At 38.3% G+C, this 23,974-nt stretch overlaps 1 protein-coding gene across 1 annotated transcript in view; it reads left to right on the forward strand.

The window, feature by feature from the left end:
• Nucleotides 1-23,974, forward strand: part of htr4 (5-hydroxytryptamine receptor 4) — a 109,656-nt gene that overhangs the window by 64,884 nt on the left and 20,798 nt on the right. The gene's annotated exons all lie outside the window — the stretch shown is intronic.

The raw sequence follows: 23,974 nt of genomic DNA on the forward strand, positions 1-23,974 counted from the left end.
TCTACGAATGATGTGTAACACATTTACAAGTGATGAATAGTTTACACTTTAGATTAGGGGATGCAGAAAGGGTTGTAAATGATGTATTCATGCGTTTACACATCTATAACAGGTGTTGAACACTGTAGTGTGTACTGCAGTGTAAGTGCTGACTGGTGAGAGTATAGACAGCTGTCTTCTGTAGTGTAGTGTGCACTGCAGTGTAAGTGCTGACTGGTGAGGGTATAAACAGCTGTCTTCTGTAGTGTGTAGTGTAGTGTAGTGTAGTGTGTAGTGTGTACTGCAGTGTAAGTGCTGACTGGTGAGGGTATAGACAGCTGTCTTCTGTAGTGTGTAGTGTAGTGTGCATTGCAGTGTAAGTGCTGACTGGTTAGGGTATAGACAGCTGTCTTCTCTGAAACACATGGAGTCTTTAACCACTGTGCCCCTGATGTGAGCAAAACATTTAAAAAAATGTAACATAATTTATTAAACATTTATGAAACGCATAGTCATGTTTTGTAAATGATCAGTTAATTATTAACTAATCAATTGTAAATGACTTCTAACTGAATCTACAAAACATACATAAAATAATGAACATATCACTAATTAATCATTTATGAACGCATAGTCATGTTTTGTAAATGATTAGTTAATCATTAACTAATCACTTGTAAATGACTTGTAACGGAATTTACAAAACATACATAAAATGTTAGTATATCACTTGCTAATCATTTATGAATGTTCTGTAAATGATTAGTTCATCATTAACCAACCACTTATAAATGCCTTACAACTGAACATTATTATAAAGTGTTACCAAATTTACTAAAATGAATGAATATAACATGACGAAATATTGACTACATTTAAGTCAGCTTGAAATTGTTTTTGCCCTATCTATTTTGTAAATGCATGTTATAGATATTAATGTGAACAGTTGGTCCAGAACTGTTTCTTTTTTTTTTGTAAATGTTTATTAATGTTTAATCAAAAGGTCTATCGTTTTGTGAAAATGACTGACTTCTCTCTGTTGACTTATGAAGGACTTAATTTAGTCTGCTTAAACCCCACCCATAATAAACTGCAAGCTCGCATTCATTTTTTATTTATTTAAACAGCCGCATCTTAAAATCAGTAACAAAAGACAAAAATCAGTAACAAAAGACAACAAATTGCCTGGTCCATAATCTTTCTTTGATTCAGAGGGCTTTCACACTAGCACTTTTGGTGCTTACCCGGGTTTGTTTGGTTGATGTCAACCCTGTTTTCCGAACTGTACCCCGATTTAAAAAGGTGGTCTGGGGTACGGTTCATATGATGTCTGGTACGGTTTGCTGCTGATATGAATGCAACTGTACTACATTGTGGAAATTAACGTATGGGACTGATGCACTGCAAGCAGAGAGAATGTATATCTAGTTTTTTGTTCGCCTTTAGCAGAAATGGTTTTTATTTATGGTTTTATTTGCAGTGCATTCATGGCAGATAGATGACGCTTTAGAAACAAAAACAAAAAATATAAAAGTGAGGCGAGCCACGCTATGCACTTTGCCACCTTCCCCTGTGTCTTGATACCTAGCAAAAGGTGTAAACAGCTGCCGCTTTGATGACCGAAGCGGTTTGAACCCCCTCTCCAAAAAATACAGTGTGAACACAATCCAGCGGGGGCAAAAGAGGGGGAGCAATCAAACTCAGGTTCGGAGAACTTCGGACCAAGCAATCAAAGTGTGAAATCACCCCTAAAGGTGTTCATTTTCAGTAAAGTAGAAGACTTCCAGATTTATTAATTTGCATATACTACTTCTTTTCATTGGTTGCTTGGTGTATTAGCTTGTATTTGCCTTCTGGTGGTCATTTGTAGACGTTCTTGGAGCAACAGGCAGCAAAGAATAAGTCCATGTCCTGCTGTGTACACCTTTCACATTCACTGTCAGGTGTAGTGTTCGACTACTTCATCAGGCATTTTTAGTTTGCTCACCTCTTGACCTTACAACATTTACTCAGAAAACAGCAGAGCATGAACATCTGTATATTGTAGCTTCTGCTGTGCTGTTATGTGTCATGGGAACATAAACCCGAGCTTTGGTCATCTCAGTTAGACTGCACATCTGCTAGAACTCTTGCTCCCCATCTGCTTTATTTTTAAACTATTCTCAGAAACATTGTGACAGAGAAGGGTTATTGTTTCACTAAAAAAGAGCTTTTCTGTCCTGCAATATTTGGGCGTAAAACTAAGAAAGATTGTCTATCCCCACTATAAGTGTTGTTCATCCATATACTTTATCACAAAACTTTGTCTTGTCTCATAAAAACTTTAGCTGTTTTATGCAGTTATCCATATGTCTTAAAGGAGTTGTATATTATTTAAAAAAATATTTATATTTTGCAGAGGTCCATTTCTGACATTTTTTGGAACCAAAGAACAGTTTAAATTACTATTTCCTCTCGCTTTAATGAATTAATAAATGCTTCTGCTGTTAGGATAATAGCATTTATGCTATTGGGTTTTACTTGGCAGGAATGATGTGTAAATTTGGTCAGTCATTTTAACGAGGGTACAAGATTGTTTTAATCCTAGTGTGGGAACTCGCTCTTTATAAAAAATTCACACGTTCTCAGAAAAAAATGGTACAAAAGTTGTCACTGGGTCAGTATCCTTAACTAGCCACCAGGGTGGTTCTCCGAGAACTAATAGTTCCCCTAGGAACATTTTCCTGGTTGCCTTCGCACAGTAGGAACTCTGAAGTGACGTAAGCCGTGCTTGTTGTTGTAACTTTTATTTTGATGGTGCGGCAGACATTTATTTTGACGGTGCTGAGAACGCCAGAGCCTGAGCACACAGCGCTCCCATTCTCTGTCTTCATTAGTTTACGACCTGTTTAACAGTCCTGTCTAATACGTTATTAGATAGAACTGTTATACAGAGAAAGTAGACAGTATATAAAAAATTATTAGCGTTTGCCGTATGGTTGATGCCCAGTGTCGCTAGCTGAGCAGCAATACATTATCATGCTTTGCTTGGTCCAAAGTCGCGTTGTATTAAAGGTTCTCCTTAGCTTAAAGGTTGAGAGGTCTATTTATCACTGTTTTCCATGTGCGTAGAGTTATGTTTGTGGAGTAAATATAAAGGCTATAATCTGTGCGTGTACACAGCGTTTTAAAAAAAATGGCGAGTGCTGGTGTTTTACATGCATTCGGCTAATCAGCGTAACGTCACTGGTAGTTCCTATAGCACTGGTTTAGACCCTACTCTGTAGGAGCTCATTTAGTTACTTACATTATGTTTTCATAATTCAACAAACTGTTTTATCCCAAAAGGTCAAGGACTATTTGATCTGTCATGATTTGACCCTTTAAACTTTCCTGTAGCAGGGCTCTCAAGTGTCACGCATCGAGCGTGACAGTCACTCATTTCGGTCTTTTGTCACGCACTCCCGCCACACATTGTATTTCTCACGCGGAAAAACTCTTTATAATATATTTAATATGCCGCAGCGCCCAAAATGTATCTGGCCGCGCCGCTTTCACTATGGAACCGGCAGGAATCAAGCGCGTCTCCCCTGGAATTCTTACGGTACGTTCACACGGGGCGTCAGCGTCAACGCTTGACGGAAGGCGTGGCTGAAGTTTGGCACTGACGCCATGGTCATAGCAGCGTCAGCCAATGAAATTAGACAGGAACTCAACAACAAGCTTCATTGCCGTGATTGGCTGCCGCCTGGCTACTGTATTTGCATAGAGCGATCCTGATTGGCTGACGCTTCCGTCTGCGGCGCTTCACTGGCGTTGCTCGCGGCAGAAGTTGAAAAATTCAACGCCAACGAGCAACGCCAGTGAAGCGCCGCCGACGGATCCACAATTCTTTTCGGCAACGCTTGACGTCACCCATTCAAAGTCAATGGGAAGCGTTGATGCTGACGCCCCGTGTGAACGTACCGTTAGTCGAGCCTGCCACTTATCAGCCAATCAAAAAAAAAGAAAGGGGCTACACAATAGCCAATCAGAAAATGGCACTATTGTATCTGGGTAGGATTTAACGCAACAACCAATGAAAAAAAAAAGCATATCCTGGAATTGTTCACGTGATTCTGCTACAACGTCTTCCAAAAGTTTCGTTCACCCACAGAGGAAACCACTCCGAGCTCCGAGCATCACTTTGAACACAGAGTAAGTCATGATCTCCTGTTTTAATGTTACAACAAATTCACAACTTGTTTGACACAAACAGTGACAACTTGACTGCTGTTAGAGAATGTTTCCCAGATAATTAGCATCAGTTTTTCATGAGTGTCTGTAACTTAGCCAACAGTTTTACAGCCTGTTCACTGACAACACCTGCTCAGAACAAGTAGTCTAGGCCTAGTCATATTTTCGTTATCACACGATAAACATCTCTCTCTCCAAATAGGCTTAATAATTTTATTAGCACTAAATACATTTAATTGTATTGCATAGTCGATGTTATAGGTCACTTTTAAAATCATGTCATATTTTATAATTATATCCTGGCCATGGATGCATTGCACCTGTCTTTTTTAAAGATTTCAGGTAAAAAGCAATTAAGCATCCTCTCATTCGCCCTGAGAGGAGAGTCAGAGAAGGTGGCGAAAAGGATAGGCCCATTAGAGGAGGAAACAGAGGAAGAGACAGTGCAGGTGGAAGGCAACAAGTCCAAAAAGGCAACAAACTCTGTTTGTTTGTCTCTCTCTCTCTCTCTCTCTCTCTCTCTCTCTCTCTCTCTCTCTCTCTCTCAAAATGTCACTCTTGCCTGTCTTCAAAACTTGAGAGCCCTGCTGTTGTAATGTAGGTTACAATGTCAGTGGCATGTTGGTGGTGACTGCTCTGATAGAGGTGATGTGTAGATCAGAGGATGAGAGGAGCGAAAGATGCTCTTCGCTGTGAGGGGTTTGTGGAGGGGAGTTCCCTCTGGCTCTAACCACAATCTAGCATGTTATTTTTGATACAGCAAAGATTAAAGATTTAAGACAGCTGGTCAAATCCCTCAAGGGAAATCTAGAATGCAAGGATGTAACTTGTTATTAATGCAGCCAGACATGAAAGAAAGATGTACAATATGCTGAATGAAGGCCATAAAAGACATTAATATGATGTAACTTATTGTGTTGTTGAGGAGCATACATAGTGGCAGTGTGGGAGCAACAGACCATTTTTCAATTCAAATATAATTTTTTTTAAAGATCATATTTTACAGCATAGCCTACCAGAGCAGTGACACATTCTTTTTTTGTTGTTTTTTTTTTTCAAGTGAAATGTACAGCATGACATAAGGCTATCTTGCATATTGGGTCACTGTGATTTTGCCTAGTAAGATCATTGAACAACATTCCTGTCTGAAAATGTTGTCCTAATCATATCCCTATCCTTAAACCTAATCCTACCCTAATCCTAGCTCTTCATTACTGCCAGTAGAATAGGAACTTCCTGGTTAAAATGTGATGCTCACATTCATTTACATGTATTTAAATGCTCACAAAGATTTATTATCAGATGATTTAAATAGACCATCTGGATCTGAATCGTAATTTTGTTTCCAGCACAGTATAAAAACAAAATTAAAAGATAATTGCAACTTTTTATTTCACAATTCTGACTTTTTTTCTCACAATTGCGCGTTTATATTTTGCAATTCTGACTTTATAACTCACTATTGCGAGTTTATATCACACACTTAAAGTCAGATTTGCGAGATGCAAACTCGCGATTGCGAGATTATTTTTATTTTATTTTTATTCCGTGGCGAAAACAAGCTTCCATATTACTAAGTCACAATTCAAAGCAGTGAAAAGAAAGCAAAAGCAATACTGTTATCAATAATAGATGAATGATTTATTTTTTCAATAATTTATGGTTAGAGTTTGCCATTTTTGAATGCTTTTATGCATGGTTTGTTGGTGACATTTAGTGGTAGGCCTGCTGGGAAGAGGCCAAATGAAAATATTCTGATACTCTGTCAGTAGCTTTCCATAAAGATCAGTGCTGCTCTGTTAGCCATATGTTTGGCAAAAACAGTTGTGGTAATAATGAGCACACTGTGAATATTGGTGTCTCTTCTCATTCAGATCATATGTTGCAAGTCTTTTAAATCACTTCATCAAAAGAGATCTGTGGATTTTGTTTCCATGGAGACTCCAATGGACTACCTCCATTTAGACAATGTCTTTGTGTTTGGCCATCTCACACTACACTTTGGCATAGGGAGGCAGCCATAATGCATTTGTTAATCTATCATTTAGTTTCTGCATTTTAAAGAGGACGAGTGAAATGGAAGTTCTTACTAGACGAAAATGGAATTTGAGTAGATGTAACACTCCACACGGATTAATCTGAAAACTGATAAGATACATGTTTCATATTTCATTTAAATTAATGAAGCTCTTTTTTGTTTAATAAAAAGTTTTTATTTGTATTTTGAGTAATTTCATTACAATTAAGTGCATTTCTGTATGTAATTTGTATTAGCCCACTCTAATGTATGAAAAAAATTATGATAATGGTAACACTTTACATGAATAAGCATGTACTAATGATTGAATTAAAGGTACAATATGCAAGAATTTTGCATTAAAATATCCCATAATCTCAAGGCCAGTGTTATATATTTTGTTAAGTTGATTACTTACAATATCCCAAATGTTTCCAACTATTTTTAAATCGTGAGAAAATTGCGATTTTTAACCAAGGAAACGGGGCGTTAGAGCAGGGGGGGAGCTGGGAGTCGCCAGTCAATGGCGTCATATCCGCGTTACCCTCGGTTTCCGCTCGTACTGCGTGGAGTCCTGGACAAATGCGGAAGTTGTAGTTGTAGCGTCTATCAAGCAACAAACGTTAGCTTGTTTCTTGCAGTCGTTATGGAACACAATTATTCTTTACCGATTGCAGCTGGTTCTGTCGACAAAGCATGCTTATTTTTATATTTTCCAAATGTAGCATTCGGTAATAGTTATGTTTATGTAAGGGAAGTATTATTGCTTTAGATTTGTGTTTAGTTTATTGACATTGTTTATCACGTCTGGTGTTTATGGCCATGTAAATAAATATAGCATGTGTTATACATAAAGATTAATCAGTATTTTGGCAAATGATGTGGGTATGTACGAATGTACTTTTACAACAATTGTTTAGAACACGTTAAACTGCGCCGCGTTATCACAACAATGAATTCGACATACAGTAACATCTATGATAACCAGTTTAGTATTAAACCTTACTTTTCTTGCGGTTAATTCATTTTAATGAAATAAAAGTGTGATGAGGTTCAAGAGTCAGGAAGGAAGAAGACAGGGGTCGGCGTGACTGGGACTCGTACTTTATTAAAATAAAGCAAAAAAAACAAAAGTCGCGCTCGGATGAGAGCTCGGATCCACCGGTTTTCTTTCTCTGCGTCCAATTTTCTCTTCAGTCTCTCTCTCGTTCCAGCGCGCGGCTTATCCACGCCGATCACTGCAATAAGACACAGGTGTTCGTCATTTGCACTTGACCTACTTGCTCGTCTCTTCTCTCTCCCATTACAGACCGCGCTGAACCACGCCCCCCTCGCCATAAAAAGCATGTCATTATAAAAAAAGAACTTAGCCTCATCCATGAACATGATTTTTCGATTCCCGTCTGACTGATTTACATCCACGGCGGTGGAGTTTAAAACGACAGTTCCCATCATTCCACGCTCCTTCACATCGTCATCAAGCTACGCCGTTGTTGTTGCTTGGAATGTAGTGCCCTCTAGCGGCAAAAAATTCCTGCATATTGTAGCTTTAATACTTACCTCAACATGAACTAATAAGTCAACACATTAACCTTAAATATGACCGAAGTCATAGATGGGTTCATGCACGAATAAAGGCAACCTTAACTACATGTTAGTACATATATATGTAATGAATGCAAAGTTCAAAAGAACAGCAATTATTTGAATAATAAATCTTTTATAACATTATAATTGTCACTTTTGATTATTCTTATGTGTCCTTGCTGAATAAAAGTATTTCTTTCAAAACTATATCTTACACGATCACCCCAAACTTTTAATCATTAATGCACATTACAGTATTATTTGTTGTACTGCATTTAAATGCTGATTTTATCAGGATTTTTTTTTTCTCTCTGTCACGGTTCATGGGTTCACTGTCTCGCCCTCGCTGTCTGTCAGTGTTGTGTGTATTAGTGTTGTGGGCGTGTCTCGTTATCCCGGCTGATCAGCGCCAGCTGATCCTCGTCGAGCACCCTATTTATTGTCTGTGATTTCGTCCTGTCTTTGTCAGATCGTTGTGAGGCTTCACCTGAGCATTGAGCACCCGCCACTCCTGTTTCCGCTGGTTTCCATCCAGTGGTTCACTTTCCCGGATCTCTCGCTTCCTGTCTGGATTCTGCCTGGATTTATCTGCCCATTAATGGCGTTGACTGAAAACCCATGAACCGTGACACTCTCTCTCTTACAGTGATGATAATTATTTTGGGGTAAATTTGCTTAATTGTCTTGAATCTTAATGGTTCTAAAACAGCCTTAATTTTCTTGCACAATATTTTTTCCAATATGTAAACTGTAAACCCTAATAAGTTGGCGGAACTCAAAAAAAGTTGAGTCAATCAGTTTTTTTAAGTTAACAAGCTCCAAGTTTACTGTTTATTTTTAGCTTAATATAATCAGTTATTGAGTTCCCTTATCTTTCTATAAAGTACAATGAGTGATACAATATTTGAATGAAATAAACTCATTTCATTTGGTTAATTTCTTCGTTCAGGTTTACAGTGTATGTCCAGAAAAGCCATTTGCTATTTCCCTTATCTGTGACACCTAGTTGGACATGGTCAGAATAATGTGTTTTGACAGTGTCCAATGTCCTTTCTGCTTCAGGTCTCTCAGTGACCACTCAAACCAAATTATTCAAGGGAATGAGACACACTGCGCTGTCAACAGTGTTGGCCTTATAGGGACAGCAATTACAGAGTGGCACGTCACTGTCATTTCCATGTCACAGGCCTTATGTCCCAATTTACTGATATATCTTTCTCCTTGTCTTGGTTTATTTAAAGGTGCTCTAAGCGATTTTTAGGCCAAAACATTTTTTGTCACATACAGCAAACATCTCCTCACTATCTGCTAGCTGCCTGTCCCCTGAACACACTGTAAAAAAACACGGTCTCTGTAGACAGCCCAGGCTCCACAAACGGCAAGAAAAACAAACTGGCCCAGCCTGGACCACAAAACATAACAAACAGTGTTCCAGCCAATAACCGACAAGAATGATTTGGGGGTGGGGGTTGGGGGGTTAGTGCACGTGCACATGAAGGGGGATGTGGGGAGGAGGAGAGGGAAGTTAGCTAGAGGAGAGATGGAGTTTGAGCTAGCCTCCGTTTTGTTTGACAATACTTTGAACGTCAACAAGAAGTGACTTCACCCAACATCGCTTAGAGCACCTTTAATTATTATTTGCATTTTTGCATTTTCTCAGCTTCGATAAATTAAAGGTGCAAGCGCTTAAACAAATACATGGTATTAGTATACATAATATTATTAAAATGATTCACCATATTCCTTTATGCTGTTATTACAGTTTTTCTGAATTGCTAAAACACTAAACCCCATTCTCTGAACCAAATTCTCAATAGTCTAAACAAATTTGTCGAATAAATCACTCTTTCTGTAAAACAGTTCAGGTTCAGGTAGTTAAAACACTGTTTGCAAATCTCATGCACTCTTTTTTTCAAAACTCTAAACACATTCTCTCTCACTAAAACACATTTTGCACTGTGATGCGCTTATTTTTCAAAATGCTAAACACAGGCAGGTGAAAGTTAAACACAACTGCAACACAGTTGTCATCGTTTACACACAACGACTCAAAATTGTTCATAATTATTTCTAATGATGTGACCAAACCAACTGTACATAATACAAGTCAGTTTAGAGTCCCACAATTTACTCAAAATGTTGCACTGAATGTTGATACCAACAATGGATGGAAACAATATAAGAGGGAGAGAAGGAAGAGGATGAGAAAGAGGAGGTGAACAAGCAGGAAGAGGATGAGGATGAGGAAGAGTGGTGTGGAGAATGTTGTCAAGGCTGGATCTGCTTTAGGCTTTTTCCCTTTACTTGCAGAGATGACAGTGTCTGAGATGTGGATAAACTCCTCTGGCAGGACCAACATGAAGACATGATGCTGAAACAGAATCAATCTCACTGACCTTGATTTTGCATTTGCACAACTCTTCTGAGTCTACTTTACAGTTTTTTTCCAATTGCTAACACACAATTTTGCAAATTAGGCTGGTTTTATCAAAATACTTAACAATTCACAAAACCACTCACCCAAACTGCAAAATACCTAATATATCCTGCAAAATGAAGCACTGCAACCAAAACTACATATAGCATTATCAAAAGCAAACTTTTGCACGAAATGGCACACACTTCATTCATATTACCAAGTTTTTGTCTAACCAACTACACACTTGGGTATAATGAAAAGCACTCTCATCTTTAGTATGCCATAATACTAAAATAGTTCAAATTGTAGAAAATTCTTCAGATTGTTCACATGCACAGAAATATTTGCAGATACACACACATGCTGTTGAAACATTTATTTATTTTTTATTTTTCACCAAACAAGTCAGTGCAACATATGCACAGCAGATATATTTACAAAAACAGTAAACTGAAAAAAGTGTTAACAACCATTGAGGTGTTTGGCCGGGGGCACATGTATGGGCCAATCAGCTCATGTAGTCTCATTTTGAATGGCAGTGTTTTGAAATGGCAAACGTGTGACTTTGTCAGATTGTTGTGTCTTATGCCGAGAACCGTGTTCAGTGCATTTAAAAAGTGCCATTTTGAATTGCAAAATGTGTGTAAAGCAGAAAATGTGTTCAGACTTTTGGAGACTTGAGAAGAGGTGTGTCCGTTTAAATAATTGTGCTGTGCATGTCATTTTAGTGTGTTAGCAATTGGAAAAAACTGTACTATAAGATGCTTTTCATTTAGAGTTTTTTTATTGTAACCTTTTTGGCTTTTGCAGTTAGGTCATTGTATTTTCACAGTATACAAGTGGTGAATATACAGACATTCGATAGGCCTACTATTCAATATTCAGTACAATACTATACTTGCAGTGGATACAGTATTGGCAGAAGAGTCAGAGGTTCTCAGCCTAGAAATCTAGACGCACCCTAGCGGCAGCAAATTTTATTTTGCAGCCAGGGTAGTCTAGCAACTCTCCGTTGGCTTTCGAGCTGGAAAAAACAAACTCTAGTCAGGCCAATCACATCGTGTACAGAGTCGGCGGGCGGGCTTAACATAATGATGACAGAGTTGCGACGGTTCCCTGCTACTTGAAAACAAAGAATGGCGGCTGCTGCTGGCGAACAGCAGTCTTTCGAATCGGCTTTGGCCACGACTCTGGAAGACTTGGAGTTAAGCTTTTTTTTTTGAGAAAAGAACAAAGAAAGGCACTTAAATCATTCTTAAAAAAGGAAGATGTGTTCGTAGTTTTGCCGAACAGATACAGCAAAAGTTGAATCTATCAACTAGCTCCGCTGGTGGGAAAACGCTCTGGTTGGTTGTAGCGCTATCCTATTGCGTGCAGAGGGAATTTGAAAGACAACCGTTTATCCCGCCCCTCGGATTGAGCCCTGCCAACGGTGAGTTCCCAGACCCAACATCTTGATGTGGGTCTGGCTTGCCAGGCTAAGAGGTTCTATGAATGTGGTTTGAAAATTTGGTTTTGTGTTAAGGAAATTGAGTGACGGTTTCAAGAAATGTGTTTTAGCAATTCAGAAAAACTGTAAACTAAAAATGAATCAAAAATACATTTTTGAGGGAGAAATACATATATTTGGATTACTCGTTCATTAAATCCATCTTCATGCATAAGCAGCTGTGCTTCAGTTGCTTCATCAGCTACAAACAATGCAAACAGGATGTTTGCTTTAACTGGTGGAGACTGCTGGTGCGCTATGAGACGTGTGAACTTAACAGCTTTTATTCTTCCCCAAACAAATCCAAACGTCATCTGTTATGGTTAAATACAGAAATCATTAGTGCACCTTTAACTAAACAATTAAAGCAGTCCAACTTATATCAACTGTTGTGATTTTTTTCATACTTAACTAATACAGATAGCAGGAACGTTTCCTTGTTCACTATCAATGTTAAAACCCAAGATATTAATATAGCCTTCAGACCTCCACAGTATACAAACACACAAGATCAGAGACACTGGCTGTTCACCCAGCTTGAACAACGAATCCACAGATGTTTGAAAGTCTTCAAAGGCCTCTCCACCAAGTTGTTATCTAAATATGTCCCAGTGAAAACGGGTCCAGATCGGACTGTGCAAATGACTGTAACGGCTCTTCAGTATGTCCTACCGCTCTTTGTTTTTCACAGCCCTTTGGAAAGCTGCCCGGGACATTAATCGTGGAACTGTTTCCAAATGGTGGGGCTGTCAACATGTTAATCTGGCTGATAAACATTGGAGTGAAGTATGTTGGGATTTCAGGGGCTCTGCCGGAGACGCTGGAGGCAGGAGCTGTGGGACAGGCAAATGAGTTTAGGGATCCAGGCAGATTAACACAGACGACACAGATCTAAACACAGGCCTGCTGTCTTCCGTCTTAATTATTTAGTAATTCACCCGCAGCTCAACATGGAGATGTTAAACTCATCTGGGCAATGAAGACTCCTCTGGGTTCTGTCTGAATGTCTGCGTGGCAAGCGTGGACTCAGGTCTTGTCAAGAAATTATTGCTGATAAAGATCAGCACTGTAAGGTAAATGGGTCAATGACGTAATGCTCATTTTTGTTTCGCCTTGATCTATTCATTTATTTAAAATACATAAAACATTTATACAGACTGTGACTTTAAAACATCTCGTCTACATCTTAAAATCAGCTATTTTAATTTATGTTTTAAAATATATATATATTTTTTTTACGGCCCAGAGATTACAGCAGGCCCAATGTTATTTATTAAACATTTGTCCACCAAATTAAAGTGTGTTGTAATATCTGATTATTTGACTTTATGACTTACATATCAAATTATGTATCCAAGAAAAAAATAAGGGGGAAGCGTGTGTGTGTAGGTGGGTGTTATTATTGAATATAATCTAAAAGGCACTGTTTTTGCAGTGTACTAAACAAAAACAAAAATTGTCTGTAGTGTATTGCATATTTCTTCCCCTGTGAAGATGTAAAACATCTGTATTTATTATGTATACTGTATGTATACATACATTAAGACTCTATATTGTATATTACTTCCCCTGTGAATTTACACGTTATGTAATTAAGTGCAGAAATGAAAGCAATCTTACCTGAAACTGATATTACAGTAGCCAGTCGTACCAGTTTACGTGATTTGGCTCTTCTTGTTGATTTCATTTTTTTATTTCTTCGCAGTGTACCGAACACATCTACATCCATTATCGGTGCGCAAAAAGCAGAAACTTGAATACCGGCACGATAGCGATAGATTGTACGGTAGTTCACGTTGACCAAAACACACAAGAAAAAGCGTTTTGGAAAAAAAACATTAGATTTCTCTGAGGACCGCCGAGTTTGACGCAAAACAGTAGGTAATTAGCTCTGGAATTTTTACAGAGATCGTGTGAGAAAAAGACAGACATGGCAGATTCGGACAGGATTAAAATCTCTGTGAAACTTTCTCTAACGTCCCCCTGTGAAACTAGTCCCGTCCGAATAGGGCTATAGAATAATAGCAGGGTTTCGTTTGTAAATCCTAATATACATATCATTATTTTTCATGTTCAGCTTTGGTGCAGAGAGTAGCCTACACACTACAAATGTAAAGGATCCCAAACACACAGATCAGCTATTCACTTCAAATTGTTGTGAAAAGATCTCAGTTTTCAACAAAAAATTTTTTCCCTATTCACCTTAAATTTGATTCGGCTGTTTAAGCACATGCAGAGCAGAAATATTCACTGAGTTAGCAGCACTTGCTTTAGAAACTTGATTTAGTAAAAATGCAGGGTCATGAATGCCTAGAAATGCTCCAGGGTCCTGATCTAACATCAGCACTATTTTTTTGATCTAGTGGATTCTTAATTGTTCTTTCAGTAGGACTCTCTCAGGACAAGAGCACACACACCTGATTAAAAATAAACGGCAACTTTTGTGTGGGTGATTTAATGGAGGCCAGGCAGAGAAGTAAATGTGATGCCTGCTGCTCTGAGAGGTTTGTGTTTGTGTTGGGCTGAGGTCTCTGGCTCGTACATCATGTCATAAATCACCCCTATTAAGAATTATATGTGAAAGTTATGGTTGGCTTAATGAGGAAGCCCAATCATTTCTGACAGACTGCATCAAAATCCATCCCTAAAATAAACTCGCAGGGCTATTATATATGAGTCAATGATGTGACAATCATTATTCATACAGACAGTGGCTTGAATACAGTCATATTTTATGATGAGCATGTTTTCAATTTCTGAATTAAAGTATGTGTGACATAGTCCACTGAAGGTGAGTTGAATTTGATTGAAAACGTTAACAGATACAAAATCAACAAAAGACTTGACAAAGCATGAATTGGCTTGACTTTACTTGAAATAATATGAACTACTTGAAACATAAAACATTACACTCACCAACAATGGGTTACACGCCTTAATGGGTAATGGTCTTAAAAGTTAAAAATGTCTAGGTGATGTATAAAACAATCTCATAAAATACCAAATTTTGGCATTAGTAGTTTGCCATGATATTATTATTACTTCTTTAAAAATATGAATTGAAGCAGTTTTTTTGTTTCATATTAATATATCTATATATTAATATTATTTATCTATATATATCAATATTAAATACAAATAATCAATATGATTGATTGTGATTGTCTGTCAAATCATAGTAAGTGTGGTTAGATTTGAGATTTTTTTTAATTATTATGGGATTAGTTAGTCAGATGGATTAATTACTTATTTATCTTTTTTAATTATTTATAATATTTACTATATATTTATTATCTAATTTTTAAAGTTTCACATTTCTAATATATATATTGTGTAGTGGTCAGTAAATAAATACAGTATATGTTTTGTTTTTTTATTTGAAAATGATACAGATGCTTTTGAAAAATGTACCAATGCAACACACAATTTACTTAGCACACACATTTACAGGGAGATTTTTCAAGGATTTCACCTTCCCAGCATCCTAGACATCCGTATTTGTCATTGACCCATAAACTCATGATGCACTGAACACATTAGTGGTTTGTGAGAGATGAGGGCATTGAGCTGTATCTGAAATGGGGTCTGGGGAGGCATGAAACCTACATACACACAAGCCTCTGCACAGTCTGCTGGTATTCACTTGAGATATCTATCGTTCAAACGTCTCATAGGGCACATCACGATGAACCAGTCAGCACATTTCAGTGACACTCTGTTTAAAAGCCATCTTCTTCCTGAAAGATTAGTCCTTTCCTCACCCTAACACCCCATCTAGATAACAAAACTAGACCAATCTAGGTATAAACAACAAAGCTGTTTACACTACAAGTTTGTGATGCATTGATTTTAACTGAAGTGTCGCTTGTAGATTACACTAAAACCTAGTGCCCTTCCTACCTAGCATTTTAAATCATACTGTAGAAAGGTGGGTCGCATAATTGTAGTGTTGTTAGCTTAGCATTATGCTAATGTTAAACTCAATTGCTATCAGCTGAATCTCCCATGCGCTTCAGGGAGCAATGCTCTAAATCTTAAACAGCAAGGCAGCTAATTAGGTTTTGGTTGTGAGAAACTTTGCCCTGTGCAAACTTTAGCACACAGTGTGCGTGCGAAACAAAGTTTAGCTACATAACACCCGGGTGGTGCTACTAAAACCAACAGCAGTTTTATGCGTTAGCTGCGCTTGAGCTGCAGTGATATATGAGTTTCAGTGAGAGACAGATTACATGCATGTCTGCGCTAGTGAGTTCTGTCTGCAATGATAGAAGTGCGTTTCACGGCACAACACGCAGCCAATGCTGATGACAGCTGGCTTTTGTGCACGTCATCAGCTGTTCAGAAGCAAACTCAAAACTCAGTCTAATAGAGCATTACACTTCCACTGATGCCAGTTCAAATTCATGCCTCATATTTTAAAGGTATAATTATTGTCTCCAGCCCCTATAAAACCATCCAGCTTGCAGTGTTTTTGCCTGTAACATTAATATTGATGTATGACCCATGGAGTTTATGAAGGGAAACTGTTAAAGATGTTTTTGATTACTTTAGCCGTGGACTACGCAAAGGCTCTTTCACACCAAGTACTTTATAACGAGAACTATAATGATAACTATTAGGGTTTTGGGGTCACGGTTCGATAGGAGTTTGGTATAACAGGAGAGAAAAAAAAAATCCCCAGTGCTAGGTTTCTTTTTATTTATTTTGAACAGACAGAAGTGCAAATTACAATTTGTTTCAACTAGCGGCATTTAGTCCCCCCTGAGGTAGTTGGTGCAGTACAGCCTCTTTTAGTGTATTAAGCACTAAGCAGTAAACAGAATGCACTCTGAAAAAGAGTATTTAGTATTTGGTCACAGTCAGCTACAAAACTGAAAAGCATCTCTTGTGTTATAAAAGTACAAAATAATGAAAATAATGAAAAATCAAACTTTTTGCACTTCTGTAGTCTTTTTCTACCTAGCTTAACAACTTAAAACATACTAATAAGAGTAAGACATCGTTCAAAACTGTAAACTATTTTTATTTGTGTACACTCACAATAAAACCAAAACATTGTGCTTTTGTAAAATAAAGAAAACAAACAGGATGCCGCTTTCTGCCATCTTGGGTTCCTTTCTGTGAAGTGTGTGGAGCATGTCACAAAAATGAAGCGAACCTCAGTGTATAGGCTACTAGCAAACCCTTGTTGCCATATAAACCCATGTTTTGGGTTTTTGCATAGATCGTTTCTTCTTCTTCTGCTCTTTTTCCTGTTGTGGTGTTTAGCAAACAGCGTTGCATTACCGCGTGTAATATACCGCCCTCTTCTGGATTGGAGTGTGGATCGCCTGTGACTGACTGTATTCGTCGTCTGACTGTATGCACCAAACCGTGCCACGGTTTGGAACGAATACATGTACCGTTACACCCCTAATAACTAAATTAGCGTCCACACCAAGCGGCAACCTTCCGGTTTCTCTTGAAGCCAACACGGAAGTGACTTAAACTGCAATTCATCGACTGGCCGCTAGAGACAGGCTGCAAAAGAGAGTCAATCCCATAGACCCCCCATGTTAATATGCCCATCTTTACAGCAGAAAAAAATATGTTTACAGCCTGGTACAAAAAGTGGTTTTGGTCTATATAGCTAATTTTGCCATTCATGAAAAATGTGAGGGGGATGAATTTTTTTATTATATCCCGCCTCTTTGCCCATTTTCGTTTATCCGGGAGTGACGCGCGGTGACGCACTGCCAATATGGCGCTGGCCGCCTCCGCCCACTTTGGGCTTCAAAAATGCTCTTCAGAAACCTATGGGTGACGTCACGGACACTACGTCCATTTTTCTTTTACAGTCTATGGTCCACACCAGCATATGATAACACTCTGTTTAAGCTGTTATAAGTGCAAACTACAGTTACGTCGTCTGCCGTTTTAAATTCTCAAGCTCTTTAAAGCCATGGATTCTGAATGAAAAAGCTGGAAAAAATCATTCTGAAAGTGATTTCAACAATATCATTCATCTGTGTCGTTATCGTTCATACATGTCGTACAAGTTAAAGAGGGTCAGCGTAAATGAGGCCATCGTATTGGATTTGCATTTGATTAAGCATTTTCCCGCTCTTGGGTCTGGATTTTGATGATAAGCATATGTTATCTTGGATGAGCGATCTCTCACTCGGGACAGGATGTTTTCTTCAACAAACCTCAGACTGAAACAACACCACACATATGTCAGCTCTTACCAATGTTCGGACGTAGACGAGCCTCAAGTGCTTTGCTTTTTGAAAATAAACTTCCTCGAAATGAAACAAGGACTGACAGCCAGATCAAACAAAATGCCCAGTGAGAAGGAAGCAATATCTGTCATTTTTAGTGAGTTTTTTTCTGATTGGTGCTGTCAGTGCGCTTGTGCTTCACCACATACTCCTATGGCTTTTATAGTAAATGATTAAACTATGTGGTTATGAAATTAGGTTTGTAATCTTACTGAAATTTGGTAAATACATGTTATGGATTCTGATTTATTCATCAAAATGATTTAGGAAAAGACCTTGACCTTGGTCATATTTCCTCCAAAAAGACAGCATGTTTTAGGACCTTTTTTATGCATTGTGACTTTGTTTGCATCACAATTAAGCCCATCAAATTCTCATTACCATAATGAGTCCCAGCATTTTCCTGTCGAGTCCCCCCATTATTCTCAGTAATGTTTCATTATTCTTAGAATTGTTTCAATAATGTTTCACTATGGTGCTATTTTTATTATATACAATAATTAAATTAACTATTAAATAAAAAAACAAAAATAAATGAAAAGGAGAGCAACATACACTACTATGTTGTATCCTTAACAGTTTACACATTCATTTTATGAAAATTTGGAAGAAATGTGCTTAATTGTCATGAAAATAACCCCACAATACATTAAATATTAGTTAAATATTGTCCTTATTTTAATATATTATTTAATAATTAATTTTATATCATCTATTTGGTAACACTTTACAATAAGGTTCATTATTTAACATTAGTTAACGACATTAGTTAGAATTAACTAATAATTAACTGCACTTATACAGCATTTATTAATCTTTGTTCGTGTTAATTTCAACATGTACTAATACTTTATTAAAATATTGTTAGCATAAGTTAATTCACTGTGAACTAATATAAACAAACAACGAACAGCTGTATTTTTATTAACTACCATTAACAGAGATTAACAAATACAGTAACAAATGTATTGCTCATGGTTAGTTCATGTTAGTTAATACATTAACTAATGAACCTTGTTGTAACGCGTTACCATTTATTTATTTCATGCAGTTGGAAGACATGCTCTCGACAGGCTTTGTGAGACCATAAATGAAGATCTACATATAGATCCACCATATCTTCTTAATATTATTACTCATTTGTTCCTGTGTAGTTATTCATTATTGACAGAAAAGTAGGTGTTACCGCAATATTCGCATACTGAATTGTGATCGGCCTTACAGTGCAAAGACAGTGTATTGAAACTGGTTTTGTTTTTACTGAAGATGTGACGTCAGAGACGAAGGAATTTACAAGTGCACCTTCAGAGTTCCTATATTCATACTGCCGGTGTGCATCACTTTTTATTACACTTGGCTTAAGGTTTCTGCAGGGAGAGTTGACTTGCACTATTTATTGATGCCAGACTTTCTAAAGACAGGAGTTAGGATTTCATTACAGAGGTCTATAAGTCTACGCGTCAGCACTGTTTGCTTTAACGCGCACATATATGAATGGCATCCTTATCATCAGCTTGGGGATTGAATGTTGATCCGTAACCTTTATTAGAGGCAGCACAGTGAGTCATGAGCATCTGTGTTTGAGTAATTTATGTTATGGGCCTATTATGAAGCCAACAAAGAGGAACCATAGATACTGTGTATTTTAAGTGCCACCTACTTAAAACCCGGAAAAGAGCTGTGTTTACATGGTACATAAAAGCCATGGCAATCTGTCAAATTCTCATTCATTGAGAGGTGTTTACTTTGTGGCAAAGTTTTTCATATCTTATTAAGGGATATACAGACATCCCAACCTGCAAAAGGTCATTTCAGGGAGATATCCTGAGGACCCCCCCCCCCCCCCCCCCCCCCCATTTCACCACAGAGTTGTTGTCCCTAGGGGGTACACTTTCGTGTAGTCTGGCGTAAAATGTGTCTTATACTTTCATTTTTTGGGGCACTCTCCCTCTGCCATGGCGCTCCTGTGTCTAGATTAGAGTTCTCAACGGGCCTGAAAATAACAACCCGACCCGACCCGGCCCGTGGCTTTTAAAGCCCGGACCCGATGTAACCCGACATATCAACATGAATTATCTGTCCGAACCCGGCCCGCGGCCCGGCGGATTTTTTTTTTTTCTCATACACGTATTATCATGACCAGCAGACGGAAATTCAAATCAACCTTTAATGTTAACGCCTTTTAACAATACAAACAACTGAAACAATAAACTTTAAATATATAAATAGGCTGTAGTAGCGACGGTGAATTCACCTGAGGCAAGTTTACTTTTCACCAACTCCATCTTCTCCAGGCTAAAGGCGTGCACGCAGCGGCGTCAGGTCTGCCCCCGCCCCTCTCCGTGATGCGCTTGCACGCAGCAGCCAGACTTTCTTTACGGTGAACAGCAGCGATGATTAATAAATGTTTTTTTTTTTTTCACTGACTGGAAAAGATTAAGCCCGAGGTCCGACCCGACCCGAGTCATTTGATTATATTTTCGACCCGAACCCGGCCCGAACCCGCGGGTCCCGTCGGGTTTGTCGGGCCGACCCGACCCGTTGAGAACTCTAGTCTAGATACACTGAACTGATTAATTCGGTTCGGGAGAAGAGATAAAAGCCCGCCCACTAGGGCTGTCGCGGTGAAGGATTTTCCCTTGCGGTAATTTTGAGTGGCTCGATAGCGCGATATGCGGTTTTACCGCATTTATTAATTTATTTTGATTTATTTGTTGCTATATAAATAAGTGTCACGATGTGGTCACCATGCACAAAAACGAGTACATTTTCATTAACCAATAAACCGAAACTAAACAGCATCTCTGCGCATTGAAAGCCTGTCACACGCGCAGTTGTTACGGCAACGGACTGTCTTTGAGTGAGTCATTAAACCATTCATTCAACAACACATTCAAAAACGCTGATTGATTCATTAAAAGATAGTAATGAAACAAGGTTAATTATTTTTAACTTTGAGCTCCACTTTTCAAGGCTCAGCTGACCAGCAATGCGTCGCATGGGTAACAAATTGCATTGATTCAATGCGTGACTCACTTTGTATCCCGCGACCGCAAGTTCCTCGCGCTGTGATGCTTACCAGCGCTGTCGCTGATGCCATTCATGGTAACTAAATACCCTTTATTTTAAACGTTAATAGGATGACAGGACAAATATTTAACTTTCCTTGGACACGGCAACCTTTTCACGAATATGACTTGACCTCAAAGACAGACGCAGGTAATCGCACGCGCTCAGTCGATCTCTCTCATTCACTGTCTGTTTAGGCTTAAGTGCAAACCTACGAAGCCTCTGTACAAATCACCATGATAAAACCATGATCACCACGTCTTATTATCATTATTAACTTATTGAACATTCAATACACATGCACGAAGTTCAAAACAAGAAGGGTATAGCCTTATGAAAAAAGAAAACACGCGAATATCGCGGTTGCTGCGGTTACTTGGAATCCTCTGCGTTTGGCTTGTCAGTAGCGCGGTACTACAATATTGCGGTTATCGCGACAGCCCTACCTCCCACATTGACAATTGATTGGTTGATTTACCGAAACAGGCCAATCAGATGCTCTCTATCTTACATGCGCTTCATGATGAGGCACACTAGCACACACACGCAAGGTCTCTCGCTCCCTCTCCCTCTCTGCTGTGCACGCGCTACACGGTTTGGAACACAGTCTCTGTCTCCCATGCGCGCTCTTGATTCCGGGAGATTTTAACTCACTTGCGGGCATCAGGGAGCCGCTATCAATATGCGGGAGACTCCCGGAACTTCCGGGAGACTTGGGATGTCTGGATATAGTAGCACTCGTTTTTGTTTTGTGTGTGTGTGTGTGTGTGTGTGTGTGTGTGTGTGTGTGTGTGTGTGTGTGTACATTGACACTCATTGAGTTGTTTTTCATGAGTAGCAAATAGTGACGTATCAGAGCTGTCCCAATTTGTTCACCGTCATGCCCAACCTAAATTGCCTTTAGGTTGTTTGTTTGTAGGTCTTTAGTTTTGGTTGTTTGTTTATAGTCTGTTCTATATAACTGTTTTTTTTTTTTTTTTTACTTAATTTATTACAATAACCTTACACTTTCTCAGCTAATAAACTTAGAATACAGCATCATTTACAACACCCCAAAGAATAACACTTTCTTTTGTTACAGTGAAACAGATTTTTCTAATTATAACATATTTTTCTCTCTTTCTCCGTCTTTTCTTTCAATATCTCTCATTCTTGTTTTTGTAAGCTCATACTTGGGGTTAGGACTTTTTAAATCCCTAACCCAATACCAATATTTACTTTGGAACTTGTTCTATATCATTCAAGCTATGTTACTATTCAAAAGTTTTTTAAGAAGTCTGTTATTCTCACCAAAGCTGCATTTATTTGATCAAAAATACAGTAAAACAGTAATATTGTGAAATATAATTACAATTTAAAATAACTGGTTTCTATTTTAATATATATATATATATATATATATTTTTTTTTTTTTTTATGTAATTTATTCCTGTGATGCAAAGCTGAATTTTCATAATTTTTTGCATAATGGTCAAAGACATCCATTTGTGTGAGTTTACATATAAAACCTGTGCACACTGATGTGAGAATGTGTCCTGTGTGAACGGCCCCTCTGAATTGTAGACTTACTGTACTTTGACAGACTGTTCAAATTCTCACTCAGATGTTCATGTTTTCCAAATCAAAAAGTCTGAAAGTTTACACAGACAAGCATCAATGTCTGTATGGCCAATATAATCCTCAAACCTATGGTATTTTTTGTTGTTTGAAAGTATGCAATGAATCAATCCGGATGGAAATAACCTGCGTTCCCTGTTCTCTCCTCCTGTTTCTTCCTCTCTGTCCTTCGTGTGTCCTGCTGCCCTCTGCTGCCCCCTGTCCTCCTCTCCTCCAGCGGCTGCTCCTCTGTCTCCAAACTGCTCCTCTGGTTCTGCAACACTAGGCCTGTTCCTGTCTAGTGCTGTGTGGGGAGTTCTCAAGTGAGTCCTTTTCACACTCACACACACTCTTTTCTTTCCCATCACTTCAAGGTTTCTTTCAGCATCTGACTTCGCCTCATATTCTTTCAGCATGGCATCTGTCGTCTCCATTTAAAATGCTTAATGGTTTGTAATGCGTGTGTGTATTTGTGTGTGTCCTTTATGTATTTGTAAATGCAGATTTATTCTGCGCTAGATACTTCTTCATGCTTTAGTGAGCCAATAGTGACGCTTTCATTATTCAGCTTTTTTGTTTACCGCTGCGAACGGCGGTTCATTCATTCAGTTTTCCTGCACAGGTGGATCATATCGTGCAATCCAATTATCATGTTCTTTATGATACTTTCAAAGGGTTGAAATAATGTGTTCTTTTAAAAAGTCTCTATTAATTACTAAAGGTAAACATCACTTCTGATAGAATTCACTTTGAACAAACTCCTTATAACACCTCAAATGATATCATACCTTGAATGATACCTCGGATTGTGCTAAGCATGTTTATAGTGCAGTAAATATGCTATGGGTACATTGCTTTCATTGTAAGTCTTCTTCATGCAATTTACATGTGAGAGTGATGAAGAGGCAACATCACAACTGGCTGAATTACTGTAAAATTCAGATGATATGCAGCTTTTATCAGATTTCGGAGATAGCACTATCCAGTTTATTAGTCTTTTGTTTTTAAAGGCACACTATGCAGTTGCCCATTTTCTCAAACAGCGCCCCCTAGAGTCGCTGTGGAGTACTTATATTTAACGTTACTGTCGTAAATACCACTCACGCAGAGCCGTCTCTGCACTCTTCCGACTGTGCTTTCTTCGTCTTCTTCGTCGACTCTGCCATGATTCACGTCTGAAATGCGTGCTAGTGTCTTCCATAGAGGCTGCTTCATATGTTGTTGATGTATGTGACGTCGTGCCGTAAAGCAAGTCGTGATTAAATAATCAAATGAGATGAAGCACCATTTATTTGTAAATATTCAATTCACAAAAAAAAAAAAAAAAAATCTGTAAACCATTT

Source organism: Rutilus rutilus, assembly GCF_951802725.1.
Source record: "Rutilus rutilus genome assembly, chromosome: 14".
Classification (NCBI taxonomy): Eukaryota; Metazoa; Chordata; class Actinopteri; order Cypriniformes; family Leuciscidae; genus Rutilus; species Rutilus rutilus.